The sequence below is a fragment of the Theropithecus gelada genome, chromosome 10 (assembly GCF_003255815.1).
Source record: "Theropithecus gelada isolate Dixy chromosome 10, Tgel_1.0, whole genome shotgun sequence".
In the NCBI taxonomy this organism is placed as follows: Eukaryota; Metazoa; Chordata; class Mammalia; order Primates; family Cercopithecidae; genus Theropithecus; species Theropithecus gelada.
The window spans coordinates 68,316,311-68,341,937 of record NC_037678.1 but is presented as its reverse complement, the minus strand read 5'-3'; the positions used below and the strand labels follow the sequence as shown (position 1 = coordinate 68,341,937).

Below are 25,627 nucleotides of genomic sequence, written 5' to 3'. Positions count from 1 at the left end.
GGAGGATCACTTGAGCCCAGGAGGTCAGCTGCAGTGAGCTATGATTGCACCACTGCACTCCAGGTTGGGTGACAGAGCAGGACGCTGTCTCAAAAAAAAAAAAAAAAAAAAAAAAAGATACTTTGAAAAATGTAAGTGACTTTCCAGATGGCAAAATACTATTTTCATTAGGCGGAAACAGTAATAGCAAAGGTCACTAAGAAATGAGTACTTAGTCATACCTCTGAGTCTCTGCTTGCACAGCCTATTATTTCTCAAGCAACCCATGAAGAAGGTTAAGAGAATGGACTTTCACACCAGACTGCCTGGGTTCTTATCAAGCATGTGACTTAGTTTGTACATTTGTAAAATGGGGATAATAACGGTATTTCTGGAATAGGTTTCTCGTGAGAATAAAGGGAGCTTGGTATCAGCTCTTAGAATACCGGCCATGTTGGCTCCACTAAGCTGTTATCACCATTCCTAAGCACACCCAGCTAAAAGGTAGAAAAGGGAGGATTTGAACCCAGTCAGTGTAACTCTCAAGTGTACATTTTTTTCTTTTATTTTCTTTTTAACCACAGCCTTTAATGTACATTGTTAAAGGCTAAACCAGGCCAGGTGCAGTGGCTCACATCTGTAATCTCAGCGATTAGGGGGCCTGAGGAGGCAGTATCTCTTGAGCCCAGGAGTTTGAGACCAGCCTGGGCAACATGGCGAGACTGTGGCCCTGTCCCTGCCCCATCCCATCCGGACCCCACCCCATCCCCATCTCTACAAAGAATAGACAAAAATTACTCGGGTGTGGTGGTGCTCACCTGTTGTCCTAGCTACTCAGGTGGCTGAGGTGGGAGACTTGCTTGAGCCCAGGAGTGTGAGGCTGTAGTGAGCTATGACTGCACCACTGCACTCCAGCGTGGGTGACAGAGTGAGACCTTATCTCAAAAAGAAGAAAAAAAAAGAAAAGGAAAAGAAAAAGAAAAAAGAACAACTAAGTTATAAACTAAGCTGTGTAGCCCAGTGGTTCTCAAATTATTATTTCACTCACTAGTAGTATCACTAGAGAGCTTGTTAGACATGCAGATTATCAGACCCTATCCTCCTATGCCAGATCTTCTGATCAGAAACTCTGGGGTGGGGGTCAGCACTGTAAGTTTTAATAAGCTCTCTAGGTGATTCTGATGCACACCATAGTTTGAGAATCACAGTCCTTATAGGCTCCGGTGGGCGGGGTGTTAAAAAAAAAAAAAAAGAAAAAAGAATGAGCCGCTCGCGCCCGTCTCATCCGGAGGTGAGGAAAACTGGGATTTAACTGGATTTACCACCGCAGCCAGCTCTTCAAGCCAGGGGCGGGCCGAACGGCTGGCGCGCAAGGCCTGCTGGGGCTTGTAGTCCAGACCACTCCCGCGCTCAGGCGCCTGCGCTTTGGCTGCTAACTCGCTCTGGTAGCTGTGGTCGGGGCTCGGGACCGGCTGCCATCTTAGTCTAGGGACTGAGGAGTCGCCGCCGCCCGGAGTCCCGGTAAACACCCGTGGGCGAGCTCGGGGCAGTTCTCGGGAGAGGGAGGGAGTCCGGATGAGAATGTTGGGGGAGAACTAGGGTAGAGGAGTGGGACGCGCGGGTCGGGACCCCAGAGCCGCGGCTGCTCTGTCTCCCAGAGCCGGTGTCTGTGGGGGGCGCGGGGAGCTCGGGCTACTGGCCCGGGCCGGGCGGTGGGGGTGGGTTGTCTGGACGTTCGGAGGGATCAATGCCTGGCACAGGCTCCCGAGGCCTTCGCCTCGCGGGCTGCAAGTTGTGAAAGGGCTGGGCCACGACGGGCGTGGGTACGGTCCTGCCCCTCGCCCCTCATCCCCGCCTGGGGCCACTCTCCAGCGGTTCGGCCTACGCGCGGGGCCCGGCGGCCCGGGCCGGCGCGGGCTACGTGGCCCTGTGAGGGGCGTCGGCCGGGTCCCCCGTCACCCAGCTGTCCTTCCCGAGACTTCCGAGCCCCCAGTCGCTAGAAGGGCCCAGCCCAGCGGCTGCCTCCACTTCCCTCTCCCACTCCCTTCCTCCTTCCATTGTCCCCCGGCGTGGTGGTCCCGGCCCCGGCGCCCTCCCCGACGCCCGCCACCGTCGTGGCGGCGCCGACTTTTGCAGACGTGGAGCTGTCACTGCCCTTCCTCCGGAGAGTGCCCTTTTCCTTAGCAGAGAAAAGTAAAAAGAGCCGTTGAACGTATTCTAAGGGTCGAAACATGATGACATGACTTTTAAGTGGAGAACTCAAGTTTTCCAAGACAGTTCCGGGCCGCGACTTAAAAGAGAATCGCAGGATTTGTGCGCCCAAGTAGACGCTGGGCCTAAAGTTAGTTGGACATGTAACCAGGTGAACTTGTAAAGGGCCAGGAATTCATTATCCCCAATAACAACGCAACCTTGTTTTCTTGGTTGTATTCGTATCCTAATCTTACTACATTTTCTGCCGTTCTTCCACATCTGCGATATACTTGGTTTGGAGTGGGGGATGGGGAAGTGTGAGATTTTTGCCTTGAAAATTAGTAAGACCCTGGAGCCAGCCACCTATCATTGCACTTAGTTGGGTTCTCCCGCATCTTTTCCTAATATAATTCGATCTTCAGGAAGTATGTAAAGGCAGTGTATTTCCATTCTCAAAATCGGCTAAGGAGTTATTTATCAGTTCAGGTGAAGTTCTCATGGCAGATATGGTGAGAGCTTGCTGTGTGTAGTTTACAGGTTTTTTTTTTTTTTTTTTTAAACGGAGTCTCGCTCTGTCGCCCAGGCTGGAGTGCAGTGGCCGGATCTCAGCTCACTGCAAGCCCCGCCTCCCGGGTTCACGCCATTCTCCTGCCTCAGCCTCCCAAGTAGCTGGGAGTACAGGCGCCCGCCACCTCGCCCGGCTAATTTTTTTTTTTTGTATTTTAGTAGAGACGGAGTTTCACCGTGTTAGCCAGGATGGTCTCGATCTCCTGACCTCGTGATCCGCCCGTCTCGGCCTCCCAAAGTGCTGGGATTACAGGCTTGAGCCACCGCGCCCGGCCTTTACAGGTTTATTTAAGCTATAATTTATTTTTAAAATTAAGAAATGGGCCGGGTGCTGTGGCTGACGCCTGTAATCCCAGCACTTTGGGAGGCCGAGGCGGGCAGATCACGAGGTCAGAAGTTCGAGACCATCCTGGTCAACATGGTGAAACCCTGTCTCTACTAAAAACACACACACACAAATTATCTGGGCGTGGTGGCAGGTACCTGTAGTCCTAGCTACTAGGGAGGCTGAGGCAAGAGAATGGCTTCAACCCAGGAGGTGGAGGCTGCAGTGAGCCCAAATCTGGTTGCTGCGCTCCAGCCTGGGTGTCGCTCCAGCCTGGGTGTCGGAGTGAGACTCCGGAAAAAAAAAAAAAAAAAAACAAACAAACAATGGGATGGGCGTGGTGGCTCACGCCTGTAATCCCAGCACTTTTGGGAGGCCCAGGAGGGCAGATCTCTTGAGCCCAGGAATTGGAGATCAGCCTGGGCAACATAGTGAAACCCCGTCTCTACAAAAAATACAAAGATTAGCTGGGTGTGGTGGTGGGTGCCTGTGGTCCCAGATACTCAGGAGGCTGAGGTGGGGGAATCACCTGAGTCCTGGGGGTGGAGGCAATGGTGAGCTGTTACTGTGCCACTGCACTCCAGCCTTGGGTGACAGAGTGAGATCCTGTCTCAAGAAAGAAAAAAAAAAAATTGGAAATGAAGGTGGAAATTCTACTGCTTCTTTGAACCGTGAATGTGTTTAAGTTTTGTGAGTCCAAAAGGAATTCCCTTATATTCAGCATACAAGTCAAGTCACCAAGGATATGATATGAAATTACAAAAATGAGTACAGACTACTTCAGTGTATTCTAGAATCAAACATTTCTACATTCTTTTTTAAAAAATACATCTTTTTTTTTTTTTTTAATTTGAGATGGAGTCTCGCTTTGTCACCCAGGCTGGAGTACAGTGGTGTGATCTCGGTTCACTGCAACCTCCGCCTCCTGGGTTCCAGCAATTCTTTTGCCTCAGCCTCCCTAGTAGCTGGGACTGCAGGCACGTGCTACCACCCCTGGCTAATTTTTTTTTTGTTTTTTAGTAGAGATGGACTTTCACCATATTGGCTAGGCTGGTCTCTAACTCCTGACCTCGTGATCCACCTGCCTCGGCCTCCCAAAGTGCTGGGATTACAGGCATGAGCCGCGTTGCCTGGCCCTAAAAAATACATCTTTTCACCTATTGGGAGAGACAGGCAAACCAGTAGTCCCCAAATTTGACCATTAGAATAATTAGAAGGGCTTAGAAATTCCACGGTCTCACCTTCTGAGATGGATTTAGTAGGTCTGGGTTGGCTCCAACCAATTTATTTTTAACACATGCCTTAGGTAATTCTGATGGTCTTGGGAACCACTGAGGGCAGATGGTACTCTAGACTTACCAAGGAAAGGTCAAAAAACTTTGAGACGGAAGAGGAAGTGGCCAATTCTGTGTGTGTGGCTGGGTGGAGGATTGGTTAGAAGAGGCAAGATTTGCCCCTGAACCCTCATTGGGTCTTAGATGAAGAGTAGGAATGTGAAAAGCAGTGGGGGGCGGTGGGGGCGGAGGGAAGAGAGAAGGACAGGGTAGGCTGAGTGAAGGCCTTAATGCTGTGTGTAAATTCAGAGGATTGTGGAACAAAAATGATTCAGGGAGTAGGGAGTGGAATGGGGAAGGAGAGCATTTTGAAACACAAGGTCAGAAAGGTTAAAGGAGGCAAGTATATGAAAAGTTATTTTTTGTTGTTGTTGAGACTGGGTCTCACCCAATCACCCAGGATGGAGTACAGTGGCAGGACCTCCAGAGCTCAAGTGATCTTCCCACCCCAGCCTCCCTGAGTAGCCGGGACAACAGGCATGCATCAGCATGCCTGGCTAATTAAAGATTTTTTTTTTATAGAGACAGGTTCTCTTTATGCTGCCCAGGCTGGTCTTGAACTCCTGTGTTCAAGTGGTCCTCCCACCTTGGCCTCCTAAAGTGTTGAGATTACAGGTGTAAGCTACTGTGCTTTGTCTAAAAATTTTAAGTATAATGCTAAAAATTTGGAATTTTTTTTTTTTTTTTTTTTTGAGACTGAGTCTGGCTCTGTCGCCCAGGCTGGAGTGCGGTGGCCGGATCTCAGCTCACTGCAAGCTCCGCCTCCCGGGTTCACGCCATTCTCCTGCCTCAGCCTCCCGAGTAGCTGGGACCACAGGCGCCCGCCACTTCGCCCGGCTAGTTTTTTTTTTTTTGTATTTTTTAGTAGAGACGGGGTTTCACCGTGTTAGCCAGGATGGTCTCGATCTCCTGACCTCGTGATCCGCCCGTCTCGGCCTCCCAAAGTGCTGGGATTACAGGCTTGAGCCACCGCGCCCGGCCAAAAATTTGGAATTTTATTTTGGTAGAAATAGATACAGGGCTGGGCTCAGTGCCTCACGCCTGTAATCCCAGCAGTTTGGGAGGCTGAAGCGGGTGAATTGCTTGAGCTCAGGAGTTCGAGACTAGCCTGGTCAACATGGTGAAATCCCATCTTTACAAAAAGGAAGAAAAAAAAAAAGAAATAGATAAACAGATTTTTAGACAGGGAAATGATGTGAGTACATATGTGTTTTAGGAAGATTGCTGTGTACTGCAGGACAAAGATAGGCATCAAAAAACAAAAAAAGAAAGATTGCTCTGGTGATGAACGAAAGGATGAAAGAGTAGCTATTGCAGAAGTCTAGTTGAGAAGTAACAAAGCCTGACCTTGGAGAGAGGTTGTGGGGGTGATCAAAGGATTGGATTTAGCTTTTTACTAGTGCAGTATTGTTGCCATATTTTTAGATGAGGATTTTTTTTAGAGCTAGCCTGGGTAAAGGGCTCCTTTTCTGTCAGAAGAACCCATTAGCAAGTCTAAATTATATTGCCAGGTTATATATGTTATATATAGTATGAGAGTGAATTGTTCTGTAGCATCTTTGAGAAATTAGAAAGAACTATGTCAGGTGTAATTTGGAAGAGAACTTGGAGTTTGTTATTATTTTTGAGATGGAGTTTTGCTCTACCATGCAGGCTGGAGTGCAGTGACGTGATCTTGGCATTGCAGCCTCCGCCTCCTGGGTTCAAGTGATTCGTGTGCCTCAGCCTCCCAAGTAGCTGGAGTTACAGGTGCATGCCATCAAGCCTGGCTAATTTAGAACTTGGAGTTTGGACTGAGATTTATGTCTCTCAGTACTATTGGTCAAGGCTTGTTGGAAGTGTTTTTCTCTCAGCCTATAGAAACTTGCTCATTGAGTTTTAGAGTTGGAAGAAATTACAGAGATTATCTAGTCCATAATGGCAAATATATTTTGGTTTATCGGCCAGCTCTAATTGGAAGCTGCCAGCAGCACTGTGTTTGGAAGGATTCTGGTTGTAGGGGCTCTGAGGAATTGTATTATGGTTGATCAGTGATATCTCCTATGGACAGTTATCTAGTAGGTAGTAGATATGTGCCAGATACAAGCTATTCTTAGATTACTCCAATCTCTTATTTTCTGTGTTGTTGTTGTTGTTGTTTGTTTGTTTTAAAGGTTAAATAATTTACCTGAAACTAGTTAAGAGTAAGAACTAGAACTAGCACTAGGTTTTGCAACTCTGAGATTGGTATTCTCTGGTTTACCAAGATCAATGTGCACTACCGAAGAGCTTCTGGTATTAGACTAGAAAAAGAAAAGGGAGATTTTTAGCTTGTGCCTCTTGACTGTTTAGGCAAGAGTTTAACAAGGAATTTTGGCCTAGAAGTGAGTTTTGTTGTATTTATTCTGTTTTAAGAAATTTGTGTTAGGGTCGGGCGCGGTGGCTCATGCCTGTAATCCCGGCACTTTGGGAGGCCGAAGCAGGCAGATCGTGAGGTCAGGAGTTTGAGACCATCCTGGCCAACATGGTGAAACCCCATCTCACTAAAATACAAAAAATTAGCCGGGTGTGGTGGCACGCACCTGTAGTCCCAGCTACTTGGGAGGCTGAGGCAGGGTAATCGCTTGAACCCGGGAGGCAGAGGTTGCAGTGAGCCGAGATTGTGCCACTGCACTCCAGTCTGGCAAAAAGAATGAGACTCTGCCTGAAAAAAAAAAAAGAAATTTGTGTTAGTACTGATAGGAAATAGTCACCTGTTTTGTTATTTTGCCACTTTCTTTCTTGTTGCCTAACTCAGTTTTGGGTTTTGAGGATTGGTTTCCTTTATAAGAATTAAGACAAAAGTATGTAAGGTTATTTTTTTCTGTATTTATAGTACTTAGCCAAATTCTGGGCTCATAATAAGCATTCAGTAAAGGCATGTTGACTTTTATGGCTGTAAATGATACTGGCTTTGAGTCAATGTAAGTTAGTTAGGGGGTTCACAGAATTGAATTGCAGCATTCTCTGGTTGGGAGGTTGGCTTTCAGCTAAAAACGTTAAGTTGGAAACTATCCTCACAACTAGAAGCAGTTAACCAGAAGCTGTTCCTGCCTCTATCCTCCTCCAGTCTAGCAGCGTACTGTCCTTGAAAAACTGTTGCCAGCTCAGCTCTTTTGCTTCTTTTCAGAACTGACTATATCCAGATCCTTGGTGTGCTTTTTCTTTTCCTGTCCCTAGGAGTCTCCAACTTGCAGGGACTATCATTATGGTGACCCTTATAGATTGGTGTATTTATATGGCCATCCTCATTTTGCCAGATAGCCATCATACTCAGATTGATATCTTCCCATACTATGTATGAATCATTTTCCCCCAGTTCTTTCTTTTGTCCTGTCTGCTCCATTAAAAATTGTCTATCCAATGAAATTTTTAAAAGAGACTTTGTGCTTGTAGAGTCCCAAGGTCATTGCAGATCCTGATGTGTTTAACTATAGAAGTCAGCTGGGCATGGTGGCTCACGCCTGTAATCCCAACACTTTGGGAGGCTGAGGTGGGCAGATCACGAGGTCAGGAGTTCAAGACCAGCCTGACCAATATGGTGAAACCCCCATCTCTACTAAAAATACAGAAGTTAGCCAGGTGTAGTGATGTGCGCCTATAGTCCCAGCTACTCAGGAGGCTGAGGCAGGAGAATGGCTTGAACCCAGGAGGCGGAGGTTGGAGTGAGCCAATATCGTGCCACTGCACTCCAGCCTAGGGGACAGAACAAGACTCAGTCTTTTTTTTTTTGAGACAGAGTCTCCTTGTGTCCCCCAGGCTGGAGTGCAGTGGCGCAATCTCAGCTCACTGCGAGCTTCACCTCCCAGGTTCACGCCATTCTCCTGCCTCAGCCTCCTGAGTAGCTGGGACTACAGGCGCCCACTACCGCGCCCGGCTAATTTTTTGTATTTTTAGTAGAGACGGGGTTTCACCGTGGTCTCGATCTCCTGACCTTGTGATCCGCCCGCCTCAGCCTCCCAAAGTGCTAGGATTATAGGCGTGAGCCACCGCGCCCGGCCAAGACTCAGTCTTAAAAACAGACAAAAAACTATAGAAGTAATGTGTTAATGGACTCTCCTTCCTTTCTCAGGTACCATGCATTTCACAGTGGCCTTGTGGAGACAACGCCTTAACCCAAGGAAGTGACTCAACTGTGAGAACTTCAGGTATGGTGACATCCTGTGAGAGAACTTGGGGGCAAGAGTGATGCGGAGGCCAAGCTCTGGTCATATAACTGCTGTGAGGAGAGAGCAGTGTTAATGCTAGCTGCATCAGTTGGTTGAACAAATAGGCAGCTTCACTTGATTCTGAAACCCAAAGCTGCCTCTGCAGGGATTAACCTGTGAGCCACATTGTGCTCTTAACTTGAATTTTCTGACTTTTCTGTTTTTGTAGATCCCTTACACATACGCATACTTTTTCTATTTGTGTTGTTTTATATACATTTACCTCTGTATACTATCTAGACGTGTGCGTGTGTAGGGTTAAGAGGTGGGGAATGAAAAAGAAGACAACATAGCCAGGTGCAGTGGCTCATGCCTGTAATTCGAGCACTTTGTGGGGCCAAGGTGGGAGGATCACTTGAGCCCAAAAGTTTGAGACCAGCCTGGACAACATGGTGAGACCCTGAGTCCACACAAAATAAAAAAAAAGTTAGCTGGTGTGGTGGCGTGTACCTGTAATCCTAGCTGCTTGGGAGGATGTCGTCGGAGGATCACTTGAGCCCAGGAGGTTGAGGCTGCAGTGAGCCATGATCGCACTATTGCACTCCAGCCTGGGCGACAGAGTGAAACCCTGTCTCGAAAAAAAAAAAAAGAAGACAACATAGTTCAGTGGAGAAAGAACAGAGGACTTGCAAAGAAAAGATCTGGGTTCTGATTTGATTTTGCCACTGACAAGCTGTGTGACTTTCAGCAAGTTATTTCATCTTGCCAGACCTCAGTTTATACATCTGTAAAATAGGTTAAGTATTGATTCCTATCTCCCTCCCTGTCATTGTTGTGTGGATCAAATAAAATAATACCTATTAAATCTTTAGTAAAAGACATGAATTCATGACTTAAAATGTTATCTTGGCCGGGCGCGGTGGCTCATGCCTGTAATCCCAGCACTTTGGGAGGCCAAGGCGGACGGATCACTTGAGGTCAGGAGTTTGAGACCAGTCTGGTCAACATGGTGAAACTCCATCTCTACTAAGAATACAAAAATTTGCAGGGTGTGGTGTCGTGCACCTGTAGTCCCAGTTACTTGGGTGACTGAGGCAGGAGAATCATTTGAACCCAGGAGATGGACACTGCAATGAGCCAAGATCGTGCCACTACACTCCAGCCTGGGCAACGGAGTGAGAGTCTGTTTCAAAGAAAAGAAAAAAAAATGTTGTCTAGATCCACAAGGTGAGAGAAGTTGACAATAATATTGTGAAGGAAAAAAAAAAAAGAGAAAAAAAGGCTTCATAATATCCGATGCTTTATAAATGACAAATCGTGTTATTTTAAGTTCTACTGTTTTTTTTTTTGAGATGGAGCCTCACTCTGTCACCCAGGCTGGAGTGCAGTGGCGCAATCTCGGCTCATTGCAACCTCTGCCTCCCAGGTTCAAGTGATTCTCCTGCCTCAGCCTCCCGAGTAGCTGGGATTACTGGCATCCGCCACCATGCCTGGTTAATTTTTTGTATTTTTAGTAGAGACGGGGTTTCACCGTGTTAGCCAGGATGGTCTCGATCTCCTGACGTTGTGATCTGCCCGCCTCGGCCTCCCAAAGTGCTGGGATTACAGGCGTGAGCCACCGCACCCGGCGTTTTAAGTTCTACTTTAAACACTGGCACCAAGAGAGACCTGTAGGAAACATAAGTACGGAAAGTTTAAGTTTGTAATATTTGACAAGGATCTGTTGAGCTGTTGAGCTGCTGTTGTGCTAGGTTCCAAGGGGTACTCAAATATAAAACTCCTGGTTTAAGGATTTTGTCTGGAAAACAAACTCCCTTGCCAGTGATTGATTATTATAAAAAGGAAGTTGATAAATGTTATAAGAGTTTCATTGCATTGCAATTTAAGAAATTAAGTTCAGATTTTTTGGTTCCTTTAACATAATTGAATGTATTCTTTTTTTTGTTTGTGGGTTTTTTTTTTTTTTTTGAGATGGAGTTTTGCTCTTGTTGCCCAGACTGGAGTGCAATGGTATGATCTCAGCTCACTGCAACCTCCACCCCATGGGTTCAAGCGATTCTCCTGCCTGAGCCTCCCAAGTAGCTGGGATTACAGGCATGTGCCTCTGTACCCAGATAATTTTGTATTTTTACTAGAGATAGGGTTTTACCATGTTAGTGAGGCTGGTCTTGAACTCCTGACCTCAAACAATCCACCTGCCTCAGCCTCTCAAAGTTCTGGATTATAGGCATAAGCCACTGAGCCTGGCCAAATGTATTTTTTTTTTTTTTTTTTTTTTTGTTGAGACGGAGTCTTGTTCTCACCTAGGCTGGAGTGCAGTGGCGTAATCTTGGCTCACTGCAACCTCCTGGGTTCAAGCCATTCTCCTGCCTCAGCCTCCTGGGTACCTGGGATTACAGGTCCCTGCCACCATGGCCAGCTAATTTTTATGTTTTTACTAGAGACGGGATTTCACCGTGTTGGCCAGGCTGGAACTCCTGACCTCAGGTGATCCGCCTGCCTTGGCCTCCCAAAGTACTGGGATTATAGGCGCCTGGCCTAACATAATTGAATGTATTCTGAGTGCTGCTCTGTGCTAGACATCGCAGGGACTCATGGTGAAAAAGCAATCTCTGCCCTCCAACAACTCGCGTTTTTTTTTTTTTCCATGTCTGGAAATTGCTTACCCTAATAGATCTATCCTTCTGTCCCAGGAAAGAGAAGAATTTTAATACTGTGTCGTCACTTATAGGTTAATAATTCATCTACATATTGAGCTTAACTCACTCCAGAAATACCTAATAACTTGCTTGTTTTCTGAGAAAATGTTCATTATTTTACTGGATTCTACAACCTTTTCTTTGTCAGTTACCAGATAACTTTTTTTTTTTTAGACAGAGTCTTGCTTTGTCGCCAGGCTGGAGTGCAGTGGCGCAATCTCGCCTGAGTGCAATCTCCGCCTCCCAGGTTAAAGCGATTATCCTGCCTCAGCCTCCCATGTAGCTGGGACTATAGGTGCCCACCAACACGCCTGGCTAATTTTTTGTGTTTTAGTGGAGAGGAGGTTTCACCATGTTGGCCAGGATGGACTTTTTATTTTTTTAAGACAAGATAAGCTCCAGAAATAACCATCTGCATTTAGGTGAACTTTGGTTTGTTAGTCATTCATTCGTACAAAGAAAGAGTAGGTTCTACAATTTTGTCTTGATTATTTTTTCAAAGAATCAAATTCAGTTGGTCACAAAGGAAAGGATTTTAGTCTAAAGGATTATATTGTAGGAGTTAACAGTATTTACTAGAGTTAGGTTGATTTTGAATTTTGACTCTACTGTGTATTGGTAGTATGATCTTTGGCCAACTTGCCTAGCTTCTTTGTGCCTTAGTTTTCTTATCTGTAAATTGGGAGTGGTAATAGCGTATATACATAGGTATTATGTGTTTCTGCTTCAACAAGACTTGGCTCACAGTGTGAAGTGTTAGTTATTATTGTTGTTTTCATTATCATCATTACTATCAACCTTATCTTTCTTAAAGTTATGATCTGAGTTCATTAGTCATTCAGTAAACCTATTTAGGCTGAGCATTGTAAATTTAAGTATCTGCAAGGGCTGGATGAACATTTAGTAAGTAATGATATATCGGATTGGGACTTTAAGTGAACTAGGGAATTCATGCCCCTCTAAGGGAGCAGCTGTTAAAGCAGCTTTGGCTTTACAATTTTTTTTTTTTTTGAGACAGAGTTTCACTTTTGTTGCCCAGGCTGGAGTGCAGTGGCATGATCTTGACTCACTGCACCCTCAACCTCCGCCTCGTGGGTTCAAGCAATTCTCCTGCCTCAGCCTCCTGAGTAGGTGGAATTACAGGCGCTCTCCATCACGCCTGGCTAATTTTTTGTATTTTTAGTAGAGCTGGGGTTTCATCATGTTGGCCAGGCTGGTGTTGAACTCCTGACTTCAGGTGATCCACCTGCCTGGGCCTCCCAAAGTGCTGGGATTACAGGCGTCAGCCACCACGCCTGGTGTGATTTTTTTTTTTTTTTTTTTGAGTCGGAGCCTTGCTCTTGTTGCCCAGGCTGGAGTGCAGTGGTGCAATCTTGGCTCACCACAACCTCTGCTTCCTGGGTTCAAGCAGTTCTCCTGCCTCAACCTCCGGAGTAGCTGAGATTGCAGGTGTGCACCACCACCCTGGCTAATTTTATATTTTTAGCAGAGACGGGGTTTCTCCATGTTGGTCAGGCTGGTCTCGAACTCCCGACCTCAGGTGATCCACCTGCCTCGGCCTCCCAAAATGCTGAGATTACAGGTGTGAGCCACCACACCTGGCCTTTTTTTTTTTCTTTTGATGGAGGTAAAAGTAAGTATGTGAGGTTATGTATGTGTTATTTAGCTCGATTTAGCCATTTCACAATGTGTACATATTTTAAAACATGTTAGAGGCTGGGCATGGTGGCCCATGCCTATAATCCCAGCACTTTGAGAGGCTAAGGCAGGAGGATCTCTTGAGGCCAGGAGTTTGAGACCAACCTGGATAACATAGTGAGACCCCGTCTTTATTTTATTTCAATAAATAAATAAAACCTGTTTTACATGATAAATATATACCTTTTTTGTCAAGTAAAAATAATTTAAAAAATACTACTTAAGGTCTTGGGAATACACTCACAATGTATTGGTAGTTAATTTTTTTTTTTTTGTTTTTGTTTTTTTTACCAGTTGCTGTGGCTCACGTCTACAATCCCAGCACTTTGGGAGGCCAAGGTGATAGGATTGCTTGAGCCTTGGAGTTTGAGAGCAGCTTGAACAACATAGTGAGATCCCGTCATTATTTAATTTTTCAAAATTAAAAAGAAAGTTTTCAGAAGGTTAAAAAATAAATTGAGGCAAAATTCACTGTTTTAAAGTGTACAATTCAGTGTTGGCTTACTATTGACCTCGGGGAGAGTACAGACCAAGTGCAGCCTGAACATCTTGATTTTTTTCTAAAGAGAAGCTGGAAATCAAGATTTTGTAAGAAATTTTTATTGTTAAATGTTGGCAACTTATGAATTCATAGTATAAACACTGTGGGCCAAACAAATTACCACTGTGGGCAGAATTTTTCTTGTGGCTTGCCGCTTTACAACCTCTGATCTGGGGCTTGACTTTCTGCAGCATAACCCATGGTCTCTGCCGTCTGAGAAGAAAGTTCTTACCCACATAAAGATTTAACCAGCCTGGGCAGCATGGCGAAACCCTGTCTCTACAAAAAAGCCCCACAAAAATTAGCCAGGCATGATGGTGGTGTGCGCTTGTTGTCCCAGCTGAAGTGTGAGGGTTGCTTAAGCCCTGGAGGTTGAGGCTGCAGTGAGCTCATGTCGCTGCACTGATATCATGTCACTACACTCTAGTCTGGGCAACAGAGTGAGACCCTGTCTCAAAAATAAATAAACAGGCCGGGCGCGGTGGCTCAAGCCTGTAATCCCAGCACTTTGGGAGGCCGAGACGGGCGGATCACGAGGTCAGGAGATCGAGACCATCCTGGCTAACACGGTGAAACCCCGTCTCTACTAAAAATACAAGAAAAATTAGCCGGGCGAGGTGGCGGGCGCCTGTAGTCCCAGCTACTCGGGAGGCTGAGGCAGGAGAATGGCGTGAACCCGGGAGGCGGAGCTTGCAGTGAGCCGAGATCGCGCCACTGCACTCCAGCCTGGGGCACAGAGCAAGACTCCGTCTCAAAAAAAAAAATAAATAAAATAAATAAATAAATAAATAAATAAACAAACAAACAAATAAATAAATAAAACAGTTCAATACCTCAAAGCAGTCTAGTGCTGAATGAGAGGTACGTAGAATAATTATTAAGGCAGATAGAAGGAGGGAAGTTATTTAGTTATTCAGAATATGCCAAGGTACGGAGGCAGGAATGGACTTCAGGGGGTGGAGTTTAATTTTAGAGTGTTTGTGTGAGCCTGGTAATAGGCAAAAGTTTTGAAAAGTTGAATAGAGTCAAGCCTCTTATTTTGAATAACCTTGAGACCTATTGGCTGATAGGATTAAATGGTATTTTGTGAAGATTTATTTGGCAAAATTGAAGTCTGTCGTATTTACTATGGTTGGAGGCAGGGAGACTAGGCATGGAGGTGTCAGTAGGAATGAAAATAAAGGGGGAAAAGCTTGTATAAGAGACAAAAGATTGCATCAAAGAGGGCCAATTTTGAAAGCTTTTTCTCTATTGACTTTTGTAAAAACTGGGATATGGGAAGATATTGTGTACAGGCTATATTCCTTTTTTCATGTTGTGAATCTTGCTTTATCCCTTACTCAGTCCCAACAGTTTCCTTGTTGATGGATTATGTGCATATTCTCATGATTTCCCAGCTTTCACAAGTAGAAGAGAAGGAAAAGCCAGGTCAGGCATGGAGGCTCACACCTGTAATCCCAGCACTTTGGGAGGCTGAGGTGGGTGGATCACTTGAGGCTGGAGTTTGAGACCATCCTGGCCAACATGGCGAAACCTTGTGCCTACTAAAAATATAAAAAATTAGCCGGGCATGGTGGCGCATTCCTGTAGTCCTAGCTACTTGGGAGGCTGAGGCATGAGTATTGCTGGAAACCGGGAGGCAGAGGTTGCAGTGAGCCGAGATCGAGCTGCTGCACTCCAGCCTGGGCGACAGAGCGAGACCTTGTCTCAAAAAGAAAAACCACCAAAGTAGCGCAATTGCTCATCACATTTCTTGTTTGGGGTTTTTGGTGATCTCGGTTAACCTCTGGTATATTTCATTAGACCTTAGTTTATACATTGAATTTTCATATTTACCAAGGTTTGGAAACAATGACAAATGGCTTGCTCTTAGAAAGATGTAGAATTTTGCTACAGCAACTTGATGTAACTGATATGGCTGGGCGCGGTGGCTCACGCCTGTAATGCCAGCACTTTGAGAGTTCAAGGCAGGCATATCCCTTGAGCCCAGGTATTTGAGACCAGCCTGGGCAACATGGAGAAACCCTGTCTCAACGAAAAACACAAAAAATTAGCTGGGCATGGTGGCGTGTGCGCCTGTAGTCCCAGCTACCCAGGAGGCTGAGGTGGAAGGATTACCTGGTCCCGGGAGGTCAAGGCTGCGGTGATTGACCTGTGATTGTACCACAGTACTCCAGCCTAGGCAACAGAGTGAGACGCTGTCTCAAAAAAAAAAAAAAAAAAAAAATTATGATTCAGAATGTTTGAAGAAACCAATAAATGTTGTAGAAAGGTGGAATATGTTTGTTCTACATAACCTGAGAAAATTATTTTTAGAATGTTATTTTTAAAATAAGATTTAGATTTTGTTCTGTTTATACTTATGAAACTTTTTTATTTTTTGTTTTTTACATACCTGGGAAGTTATTCCTTATTCTTGGCCAAATACAAAATGTCATTATTTTAAAGACTTTTCGCAAGTAAGGTGAATAGTGTGTTAGGTATAGTCTGAGTATTAAGAATATCTGAGATATGTATTAAAAAGAGATGTAGGCTGGGTGCGGTGGCTCACGCCTGTAATCCCAGCACTTTGGGAGGCCAAGGCGGAAGGATCATCTGAGGTCAGGAGTTCGAGAGCAGCCTGGCCAACATGGTGAAACCCCGTCTGTACTAACAATACCAAAAAAATTAGCCGAGTGTGGTGGTGGCACGCCTGTAATCTCAGATACTCGGGGGGCTGAGGCTGGAGAATTGCTGAACCCAGGAGGCAGAGGCTGCAGCGAGCGGAGATCATGCCATTGTACTCCAGCCTGGATGATGAGAGAAACTGCGCCTCAAAAAAAAAAGATATGTAAAAAAAAAGAATATTTGAGATATAGCAAAGTTTTTCTCACAGATGAATAAAAATACTGAACTGGGCCTTTAAAAAAGTACAGAAAATTGCCTCTGTCATAGAGATGCAGCAGTAGGGTCAAATGAGCTAAATCTAAATTTCATTTAATGAAAAAGGCATTTTGCTTTTATTCTTGAAGGATGGTCTAACCTAGTTTTTGGAATTCATTTGTTCTGCAATTAAAAGGGATTTTTAGGTGGTTCATTTAATTATAGCTCTGTTTTGGAAATGGGAAGGAAAATAACGTGTGAGAGAGATTAACTGCATTTGCTTCTGTGGAAAGTCAGTAGTCAAAAGAAGATTCTGGATTATTTATTTATCTAAAAATATGGAACACTTGGTGAATTTTCACCTTATCCTTGCTTAGAGGATATGCTAACCTCTGTGTTCTAATTTTTTAGTATATGTGTTGCTGAAGCAAACACACAGATCATTTTTTTCTGTTAAGTTTTTTGGAGGAAAGATATTTACTATAGGTCTTAATTAAAAAGTATATTCTGGCCGGGTGCGGTGGCTCAAGCCTGTAATCCCAGCACTTTGGGAGGCCGAGAAGGGTGGATCACGAGGTCAGGAGATCGAGACCATCCTGGCTAACATGGTGAAACCCCGTCTCTACTAAAAAATACAGAAAACTAGCTGGGCGAGGTGGCGGGCACCTGTAGTCCCAGCTACTCGGGAGGCTGAGGCAGGAGAATGGCGTGAACCCGGGAGGTGGAGCTTGCAGTGAGCTGAGATCTGGCCACTGCACTGCAGCCTGGGCGACAGAGCGAGACTCCGTCTAAAAAAAAAAAAAACTATATTCTGTATATATTGAAATGTGCAGAACCCTGCTGCTGCTGCTTTTCATTATCCAGAATGTTGCTTGCATCTCTCTGCTATCATCTTCTCTCCCTTTGTTTTTGCCCTTGGGGGTTTATAATTTTTATTCCTTTATTTCATTTTTTCTGAGGTTTTGGAAGGGAATGGAGAATGAAGCCTGTTCATTCTGCCTGGCTAGTTGATTGTATATAGAAATTGACGTTTTCATCTCTAAGGGACAAAGAAAATTAGGAAAATATCTTAGTTTTTTTATTGTGGTAAAATATGCATTACATACAATTTACCATTTAAGTATTGTTAAGTCTTCAGTTCAGTGACATTAGGTACATTTACCTTGTTATGCCACCATTACCACTATCAGTCTCTAACTTTTTCATCATCCGGAACTGAAACTTGTACCTATAAAACAATAATTCTCCATTTCACCTCCTCCCTGCCCTGGTAACTACTATTCTGTTTTCTGTCTCTGTGAATTCAACTATTCTAGGCACCTCATGGTAAAAGTGGAGTCATACAATATTTGTCCTTTTTTTTTTTTTTTTTTCCCTGAGATGGAGTCTCGCTCTGTCACCCAGGCTGGAGTGCACTGGCACGATCTCCGCTCACTGCAAGCACCGCCTCCTGGATTCATGCCATTCTCCTGCCTCAGCCTCCTGAGTAGCTGGGACTACAGGCACCTGCCACCATGCCCGGCTAATTTCGTTTTGTATTTTTAGTAGAGACAGGATTTTACTGTGTCAGCCAGGATGGTCTTGATCTCCTGACCTCGTGATCCACCCCTCTCGGCCTCCCAAAGTGCTGGGTTTACAGGTGTCAGCCACTGCGCCCAGCCCCCATTTTTTTTTTTTTTTTTTTTTTTGAGGCGGAGTCTCGCTGTGTGGCGCAGGCTGGAGTGCAGTGGCTGGATATCAGCTCACTGCAACCTCTGCCTCCCAGGTTCAAGCGATTCTCCTGCCTCAGTCTCCTGAGTAGCTGGAACTACAGGCGTGCGCCACCACGCCCAGCTAATTTTTGTATTTTTAATAGAGACAGGGTTTCACGATGTTGACCAGGATGGTCTCCATTTCTTGACCTTGTGATCCGTCTGCCTCCGCTGGAATTACAGGCATGAGCCACTGGGCCTGGCCAATATTTGTCCTTTTGCGTCTGGTGTATTTCACTTAGCATAATGTCTTCAGATTTCATGTTGTACCATGTGTCAGAATTTTATTCCTTTTTAATGCTGAATAATATTTCATTGTATATATTTTAGTAAGTTTTTGAAGGACTACAGCAATGACATATTTTTTGTTTTCATTTGTTCTGCAGTTAAATGTTATCTTTTTTGCTGTGAACTATGATTTTAAATCATGAAATTAACATTGAACTATGCTAGAGATACTAGTTTTGGGCCACATCTTCTGTTCTGGCCTTAGGAAATCCACTTTGCTTGGGTTGTTTGTCTTAGTTGTAAGAGTTTATTTAAATTCTGGATACAACTCCTTTATCAGATACATGTTTTGCAGATTTTATCTCCTAACCTATTGCTTGTCTTTCCATTTTTTTAATGATGTCCTTTTTTTCAAAAATAGAGATGGGGTCTTATACTGTTGCCCAGGCTGGTCGAAATCCTGGGCTCAGGTGATTTTCCTGCCTTACCCTCCTAAGGTGCTGTGATCACAGGTGTGAGCCACCATGCCTTTCCCAAGAAGTTGAGTGCAATCAAAATTAGAAACTTTGACTCTTTTTAAATTTATTTTTGAGGCAGAGTCTCACTCTGTCACCCAGGCTGGAGTGCAGTGGCACGATCATGACTCACTGTAATCTCCACCTCCTGGGTGCAGGAGATTCTCCTGCCTCAGCCTCCCGAGTAGCTGGGATTACAGGTCTGTGTCACTGCACCTGGGTAATTTTTGTATTTTTAATGGAGACGGAGTTTCACCATGTCAGCCAGGCTGGTCTTGAACTCCTGGTCTCGAGTAATCTACCCGCCTTGGCCTCCCGAAGTGCTGGGATTACCAGTGTGAGCCACTGCGCCTGTCTGGAACTTCAACTCTTTAGAAGACGTACTTAAGTCGGGGCATGGTGGCGTGCGCCTGTAATCCCAGCAGTTTGGGAGGCTGAGGTGAGAGGATCACTTGAGCCCAGGAGTTGGAGACCAGCCTGGCCAACAACGTGAGACCCCCATATCTACAAAAACAAAACAAAACGAAACAAAAAAACAACTATCTGGATGTGGTGGTGTGTACCTGTGTTTTTGTTTTGTTTTGTTTTTTGAGATGGAGTCTTGTTCTGTTGCCCAGGCTGGAGTGTGGTGGCACAATCTCGGCTTACTGCAACCTCCGCCTCCCAGGATCAAGTGATTCTCCTGCTGGGACTACAGGTGTGTGCCACCATGCCCGGTGAATTTTTTTTTTTTTTTTTGAGATGGAGTCTTGCTTTGTAGCCCAGGCTGGAGTGCAATGGCGCGATCTCTGCTCACTGCAGCCTCCGCCTCCTGAGTTCAAGTGATTTTCCTGCCTCATCCTCCCGGGTAGCTGGGATTACAGGCGCATGCCACCATGCCCGGCTAATTTTTTATATTTTTAGTAGAGACGGGGTTTCGCCATGTTGGCCAGACTGGTTTCAAACTCCTGGCCTTGTGATCTGCCCGCCTTGGCCTCCCAAAGTGCTGAGATTACAGACGTGAGCCACCGTGCCCGGCGTGTGTTCCTGTATGTAGTCCCAGCTATTGAATGAGGCAGTAGGATCCCTTGAGCCCAGGAGTTCCAGGGTGTAGTGAGCCGTGATCCCACCACTATACCTTAGCCCTGTCAACAGAGCAAATTCCTGTCTCTCAAAAAAAAAAGAAAAACTCAATACACTCAGTTTCTCAGTTGTTTTCTTTAATGAATTATACATTTGGTGTCATATCTATAAAAATCTTTGCCTTACTGGGCAATCAATAAACTTTCTTAGACTTCCATTTGTTTACCTGTGAGAACAAATAAGATGTATGTGGTATTCTGCCTTCTTTGGAATAATATTTTTACTCTGTTTCCTTTTGAATTTAATCGGAGGGGCTAATCTTGGGATAGAATACTAAGGTGAAAATCTACAGACTCAAATTGGAATGTAGAATAGACTTTGCTTTCATAATCCTGTTTGTTTCCTAATAGGTAGGTGGTAATTTGATTCCTCTCCCCTTCCTAGTATTGAGGGCTCTTGGGTATAAGGTCTTAGTTGTGTCATTTTATTCTAGGTTTTTGACACAATCTGAATAACAATGCTTTTTTGGCTCCTTTTAAGGAAAATGCATGAATTTTGTTGATAAAGTGCGTATGCATATTACTCAGTAACCCAGTATTGACTTCCAGTTTACTTGATAATTCTTTTTTCTTTTCTTGAGATGGAGTCTTGCCTTGTCACCCAGGCTAGAGTGCAGTGGCGTGATCTCAGCATACTGCAAACTCTGCCACCCCAGGTTCAAGTAATTCTGCCTCAGTCTCCCTAGTAGCTGGGATTACAGGTCTGTGTCACCACTCCCAGCTAATTTTGTATTATCAGTAGAGACGGGGTTTCTCCATGTTGGTCAGGCTGGTCTCGAACTCCCGACCTCAGGTGATCCACCTGCCTCAGCCTCCCAAAGTGCTGGGATTACAGGGATGAGCCACCGTGCCCGGCTATTTTATATGTATATAAAATAGAAATGGGGTTTCACTGTGTTGGCCAGGTTGGTCTCAGAACTCCTAGACTCAAGCGATCCTCTCACCTCAGCCTCCCAAAGTGCTGGGATTACAGGCATGAGCCACCAGGACTGGTCTGTAATTCTTTTTTTTTTGAGACGGAGTTTTCACTCTTGTTGCCTGGGCTGCAGTGCAGTGGCACAATCTCAGCTCATTGCAGCCTCCACCTCCTGGGTTCAAGTGATTTCTCCTGTCTCAGCCTCCCGAGTATCTGGGATTACAGACATGCACCACTGCACCCGGCTAATTTTGTATTTATAGTAGAGACGGGATTTCTTCATGTTGGTCAGACAGCTCTCAAACTCCTGACCTCAGGTGATGCCTGCCTCAGCCTCCCAAAGTGCTTGGATTACAGGCGTGAGCCACTGCGTCTGACCTTTTTTTTTTTAAGTCACGTGAAGCAGTGCGAGTGGAGAAGGAACAAAGAAATCTGTAACTTGTTGTGATCAGTTAGTTGTAAAAACCAGTACAGTTGGACCAGCCAAGGCCTGTAATTCTTTTTCTTTTTTTTTTGAGGCGGAGTCTTACTCTGTCGCCCAGGCTAGAGTGCAGTGGCGCGATCTTGTCTCACTGCAACCTCCGTCTCCCGGGTTCAAGCAGTTCTCTGCCTCAGCCTCCTGAGTAGCTGGGATTACAGGCATGCGCCACCATGTCTGGCTCATTTTTGTATTTTTAGTAGAGATGGGGTTTGATCATCTCGGCCGGGCTGGTCTTGAACTCCTGACCTTGTGATCCACCTGCCTCAGCTTCCCAAGGTGCTGGGATTACAAGCATGAGCCACCGTGCCCAGCCGCCTGTAATTCTTAAATAATGTTTATAAATGATCTGAGGAAAGTTTGCTGGAAGGATGAGGCATGGTGGATATTAGGGTCTTTTTTTTTTTTCTTTTTTTTTTTTTTTTGAGACGGAGTCTCACTCTGTCGCCTAGACTGGAGTGCAGTGATGGGATCTCAGCTCACTGCAAGCTCTGCCTCCTGGGTTCAAGTGATTCTCCTGCCTCAGCCTCCCAAGTAGCTGGGACTACAGGCGCCCACTATCACGCCTGGCTAATTTTTTTTTTGTATTTTTAGCAAAGACGGAGTTTCACTGTGTTAGCCAGGTTGGTCTCGATCTCCTGACCTCGTGATCCGCCCGCCTCGGCCTCCCAAAGTGTTGGGATTACAGGCGTGAGCCGCCGCGGCCAGCTATTAGGGTCTTATATTTTGAGAATGTATGGATATTAAGAGATGGTCAGAAACAATTTTTTTTTTTTTTTTTTAAGACTGAGTCTCACTCTGTCGCTCAGGCTGGAGTACAGTGACGTGATCTCAGCTCACTGTAACCTCTGCCTCTCAGATTCAAGCCATTCTCCTGCCTCAGCCTACCGAGGAGCTGGGACTACAGTAGGCACATGCCACTACGCCCAGCTAATTTTTTTTTTTTTTTTTAAGTAGAGACGGTGTCACCATGTTGGCCAGGCTGGTCTCGAGCTCCTGACCTTAGGTGATCCGCTCACCTCGGCCTTGCAAAGTGCTGGAATTACAGGCATGAATCACCACCTCTGGCCAGAAACAAGGATTCCTTAGAGCCAGGAAATTCAACATTATATTTAATTAGGTGTGTAATTTCACACAAGCATTGTTTGCAAGAGAACAAAACTTATAGTAGTACAACAATATTTATATTTGTTGTGGCAAATGCTTTAAACTCTAGCAATAGTCAAAGCTAGAAACAACTTGTAATAATAGTTAATTTTGACATGTTTGTCAGAAAGCTGTTTGTCAGAAAGGGGAAGAAATCACCTTCTGGAATATTAGATACAGAGTTCAAACCAGCAAATGAATGCCAAAAGTTAGATCCTGGTGCCAATTTCCTTAAACTCTGTGTTTATACTGTTGAACCTTAAAAGTTGTAGCTTCCTCTTTTTCTCTTTGAATAATGTAATTGTCCTTTTTTGCATATGCTTTAGAATCCATATTGATATATTTGGTTGGAAAATGGGAAAGGAGCTTTTAGTGTTCTGAGATCATTGTGTGATGTTCAGAACCAAAGTGTCACTGTTATGTGTGGATAATGGTTCATATTCTACCTCCTTGTTAAGTCAATTGTTAAGTCAATTTTCTCTAGTAAATAGGAAAGCAACCACTTTCCCTATCATGAGGGATTTTGGGTTTATTCCCACTAGCTTTGCTGAGAAATTAAATTATGGAAATGGGTATTTACCCTCTGCTCCAACCTAAATAAACTTTTATTCCTTCTGCCAATACCTTCAGTAGCCCATACACCAAAGTCAGCTCCTTTTTTTTTTTTTTTTGAGACAGAGTCTTGATCTCTCGCTCAGGCTGAAGTGCAGTGGTGCGATCTCGGCTCATGACAGTCTCTGCCTCCAAGTAGCTGGGATTACAGGCGCCTGCCACCACACCTGGCTAAGCTCCTTTGTGTTTATTAGTGGAGAATGGGATCTAAAAATGTACCTGTGTTCTTTCTAGCTAGTCTTTGCTACTGTGCCCCTAAATAATGGGATCTAGTTTTTCACTTGAGTAGTGGTTTGAGAACATGGCAGAGTGGCCCTGTCCAAGGGGGACATACTACTCAGTATGTATTTCTAACTTACCACACATGCTTATGTATTTTATAGTAAGATTATTTGAGAGTTTGACTTCATTAGGTTTTAGTTCTCTGAATACCACTATAAACTTTAGCTCTTTGAACTCTGGACTTTCTGCCACAAGGAGTTTTTCTCCTTATTGGTTTTTTCGCGTCTTCTGAAATGTCATTTTGTTGGATTCTTTTAAGAAAATATAGGGCTATATTAAATTACTTAAAGGTTTTCTAAGTCACAATAGATGTGGCCTATAAAAATAGCTGATTATGTTGAATGTGTTATTTCTGAAAATAAACCAAGCAGATTTTATAATATCCTGTTTAATAATTTCTCTATTAATAAGATACATATTTAAAATAAGGCTATAAATGTTTGTTGGTTAAGAGACAAGATATTGCTGAAATAATCTTCTGAAGTATGTCTATCCCTTTCCACATTTTTGTTTCCACTGCCTTTTCAGGAAGATGTTAAGGTTAATTTTACCTCTGGCTGTGTTTTAGCACCTTCTTTCTACATTGGGCATTTTGTCACATTTTTTTAGTGTAGCAGTAAACATTACTCAAAATAAATGATTTATAGGCCAGACGTGGTGGCTCACGCCTGTAATCTCAGCACTTCGGGAGGCTAAAGCAGGCAGATCACCTGAGGTCAGGCATTTGAGACCAGCCTGGTCAACATGGCAAAACCCCATCTCTACTAAAGATACAAAAAAAATTAGCTGGATGTCGTGCACGCCTGTAATCCCAGCTACTAGGGAGGCTGAGGCAGGAGAATTGCTTGAACCCAGGAAGCGGAGGTTGCAGTGAGGGGAGATTGCGCCACTGCACTCCAGCCTGGGCGACAGAGTGAATCTCTGTCTCAAAAAAAAAAAAAAAAGATTATAAAGTGCTAAGAATTGACCCAGCTGGGCACAGTGGCTTATCCTTGTAATCCCACCACTTTGGGAGGCCAAGGCAGGAGGATCGCTTACTTGAGCCCAGGAGTTCGAGACTAGCCTGGGCAACATGGTGAGACCCTGTCTCTATCTCCCAATAAAAAATTAGATGAGCCTGTGGTATGTGGCTGTTATTCTCATTTACTCAGGAGGCTGAGGCAGGAGGATTGTTTCGGCCCAGGTGGTTGAGGCTGCAGTGAGCTTGATCACACTACTGCACTCTAGCATAGGCAACAGAGCAAGACCCTGTTTTGAGTTTCTTTGTAACTGACAGACTAATAGGTAATAGAGTTTTAAAATATTATTAGATTTTTTTTTTTTTTTTTGAGATGGAGTCTCGCTCTGTCACCCAGACTGGAGTGCAGTGGCATGATCTCAGCTCACTGTAACCTCCACCTCCCGGGTTCAAGCAGTTCTCCTGCCTCAGCCTCCTGAGTAGCTGGGATTACAGCTGCCTGCCACCATGCCTGGATGATTTTTGTATTTTTAGTAGAGATAGGGTTTCACCATGTTGGCCAGGATGGTCTCGATCGCTTGACCTTGTGATCTGCCCACCTCAGCCTCCCAAAGTGCTGGGATTATAGGTATGAGCCTCAGCACCAGCCATGATTTAGATTCAAACTGTATCTTCATTGGTTCTAGTCACAATGGTTTACAGTGCTAAGTAAAGCTATAGATTGCATACCACTGTACTTGTGAAGACTTTTTTTTTTTTTTCTTTTTTTTGAGACAAAGTCTCACTGTGTTGCCCAGGCTGGAATGCAGAGGTGCAGTCATGGTTCACTGCTGCCTCAACTTTCTGAGTTCAAGTGGTACTCCCAGTTTGGTCTCCCATGTAGCTGGGACTAGAGGCATGCACCACTGCACCTGGCTAATTTTTAAATTTTTTGTAGAGATGGGGGTCTCACTGTATTGCCCAGGCTGGTCTTCTGAAGGCTTTTAGTTTGTTTTTTTGCTTGTTTGTTTTTAAATCTTGCTTACTTTCTTTTCTTTTTTTTTTTTTTTGAGATGAGATCTTGCTTTGTCACCCAAGATGGATTTCAGTGGCCTGATCACAGCTCACTGCAGCCTCTACCTGCTGGTCTCTGGCAATCTTTGTGCCTCAGCCTCCCAGTTAACTGGGACAACAGGCACATGCCACCACATCCAGCTAATTTATTTTTATTTTTTGTAGAGACAGGATTTTGCTCTCACATATCTGTCCAACCAATA

At 44.6% G+C, this 25,627-nt stretch overlaps 1 protein-coding gene across 3 annotated transcripts in view; it reads left to right on the top strand.

Annotated features, from left to right (window-relative positions):
- The first annotated feature begins 1,385 nt into the window (after positions 1 to 1,385).
- The window catches only part of ITCH (itchy E3 ubiquitin protein ligase), a 139,229-nt gene continuing 114,987 nt past the window's right edge, over positions 1,386 to 25,627 (top strand). For all 3 annotated transcript variants that reach the window (XM_025399430.1, XM_025399428.1, XM_025399431.1), the window contains exons 1-2: positions 1,386 to 1,500; positions 8,489 to 8,564. The gene's annotated coding sequence lies outside the window, so the exon portion shown is untranslated. The remainder of the gene's footprint in view (positions 1,501 to 8,488; positions 8,565 to 25,627) is intronic.